Raw genomic sequence first — 2,890 nt, 5'->3', positions numbered from 1 at the left:
GAACCGTGGACTCCTGCTTGTGAGCTCCTGCAGGGGCCGAAGCAGAGATGTAGGTGCACAGTGTGGCATTGTAATCCTGCTCAGGCAGCAGGTTGGGGTGGGAGGGAGGTTGCAGCACTGATGGTGGGGAGGTGAGCCCCATGCAGAGCCAGCTCTGGCCATTGTGTTTGAGCAAGGGCTGTGCAAACAGCAGTACGTGCCAGGCCAAGGCTGCTGTTGCCATTTCTTGCTGGCAGTGGCAGGTCGGAGGTTCAGAGGGACAGATTCAGGTCCAGAGTCTATGTGTGAGGAGAGCTGTGACTCATCAGAGACCTGATAGGGTTGGGGACTGAGAGAACTGTGCTGTGGTCTCAAAAGCCAGAGGGGGTGCTCTGTGTAAACCTGTGGGGCAGGAAGAGGAAAGAAGATTGAGGTGGATGCAGCAGTCCTGGGAATGCGGTGAGGAAGAGGAGCACAATCAGCTTGTTTCCTTCCTGCACAGTTGAGCACAGGCACTCTGCCCCTGCACAGTTGCCTTGGCTGCCTTCAGTCCTTCCTCCTGTCCTGGTGACTGTGATGTTCTTGCTCATCTTGCTCCTAGGCTGGGAGAGCTCTTCCTCCCATGGGGTCTGAGGGCACATTTATCCCAGAGGAACAAACACTGCTGTGCACACATCATCCTACAGAAAGCCAAGGAGCTGGAGGTGGGGATGGAGTCCTTTGTGTGCTGTGGATTTGGACATGGCTGTTTACCAAGTCCTTTGGTGGACTTTCCTTCATCCAGTTCACCTCTGAAGGCTGATGATGGTGGTTCAGTGAGGGGAATGGAGCGCACTGTGGCTGCATGTGAAGACAGACCCTTCCCCCCAACACACAGCAGTAGCATGAGTAGTCCAAATACCAGTTCTTTGGAGATGTTAAAATATCTCCTTCAAAAATCCTGTCGGAAGCTACAGGGGCTGGGGTAGGTGTGTTTGCTGAGCAAGCAGCTGCTGTTTGCACAGAGGGGATTCATTAGGCTACAGTTTGATTGAACTTTGTTCTGAGGATCATGTATTAGAACTTGTGCCCCTCTTACCTCCACTGCCTTGGCTTTGGATCCCATTCTCAACTGTGGGCCAAGATAATGACCTTCCTTGTGGCTGTTTTTTTCTACCTTTGCTGCTTTATGCTTCTTCCTCATGGTTATCCTCTATTTTCTGCAATACACTGACCCAGGGCAACCAGCATGACACCTTGGAGGGGCTTCTGGATGGACACCACATCCCAGGAAGAGCCATATTCATGTCTGTTGACCCTGTCTTCAAAAAGACAATTTCAGAATAAGGAGAATGCAGGTCCAGGTTGGGAAGAAGTTAAAAGATGAGGAACTGAGGCTCAGGAGAGACTTGAGCACTTTGGGCTGCTTAGAATTGAAAGGAGAAAAGGGGGAAGCCATAGATGTATGTATGGCTTAAAGTGGCCTAGAACAAATTATAGACATGAGGTCAAATCACAAGGAATGGAAAAGTTCTGATGGTGTCTGTGCAGCTGCAGTGATTTCCACCAGCCTTGGAGTGTGTGAAGACCATCTCTGGAGGGTGGTCTGTGTGCTACCATGCATGGTAGCTCCAGGGAGGGGTTGGCATGATGCCCCTTCACAACAGCCCCTGTGCCCCAGGGAATGGCTATTAGTGTTCAGAGACATTTGGTCCATTGTCTTTCTGTTGGTGCAGGATGTGTCTCTTTCCAGATGTTCCTCAGCCAGTCTGGGACCATTATGTTCCTTTGGATGGACCAACACCAGGAGTCAGTGCATAAAGCCTTTTTCTATGTTTACGTTGTTCCTTAACCTTAGCTAACCTTACAGATCATCATCTTGTACATACACCTTGCTTTCCCTTTCACCATCCAATTATCTGAGTAAGAGATGCATAAAAGAGTTTGACAACTGTGAGCTGGGAAAGGGTTGAGTTAAAAAAAAAAAAACCAAAACAATGGGATCTTTCCTCAAAGTGGCAACCAATCTTGCCATGAGTTAGATGTCAAAAAGCAGTCCCAAGTCAAAATGTATAAGGAGAAAGAGCTGCTCATCCTGAAGAGAAGGGCTGGATCTTATGCCCAAATTTGCTTCTTGGCTCAGCACCCTGCTGCTGAAGATTGCAGATGTAGGAAAGTGACTTTAGCAGACTCAGAACCCCGCTGAAAACCTTTAGGAGATGATTACTTCCAAGGTTTAGGTTGGGATACTGCTCTCTGGCTTGTACCCTCAAGCCAAGACCCTGTGTGCTTGCAGTGTAAGAGCTGGGACAGGAGCTGGTCACAGCCCTGAGCTCAGAGTGCCCCAGGAGGAATTCCAGGGGGCAGGAATCTGGCCATGGCACATCCTCTAAGTTTCCCTCTGCTACCTTTCCACCCCCAACTCCTTTATTTTTAGGCATTCACCTGTGACCGGGAGAAAGTGCTCCACGGATAAAAGAGCAACCTGTACTTGGGCATTTGTGAGTACAGTAGGTTTAATCCTGAACTGCTTCAGGCACCTGTGTCTCTCCCTAAAGTCAGGACAGCTTGACTTGCAATCAGGTAACTCTTGAATTCAGCTTTGACTGCTAAAGGTGGGACTAACCTCCCCAAGCCACCATCTGTGTCCAGTGCCATGTCCGTGAGATGCTTCGTGCTACCTCTGCTATAGTGGGGTGAATTGGCCTGTGAAGATCTCTACCCTCTGGAATGATAGAGACAGCCCAGGTTTAACTTTTAGAAGGTTAAACCAGACCAAGATGGTCCTTTCTTTTGGCTTCTTCAGTTGTTTATGTCCTTTGTCTTAAGGAGCTTGACAGAGCTCAGACCAAGTAAGACAGAGCCTGCAAGTGTTACTAATAGATATAACGTTAATGAGTAAAAAGCTGATTGCTTTGCTGTTGTAAAATAC

Source organism: Nestor notabilis, unplaced genomic scaffold (genome assembly GCF_000696875.1).
Source record: "Nestor notabilis isolate BGI_N333 unplaced genomic scaffold, ASM69687v1 scaffold25148, whole genome shotgun sequence".
NCBI classification, from domain to species: domain Eukaryota; kingdom Metazoa; phylum Chordata; class Aves; order Psittaciformes; family Psittacidae; genus Nestor; species Nestor notabilis.
The sequence above is the reverse complement of the archived record's forward strand: the minus strand, read 5'-3'. Positions refer to the sequence as shown.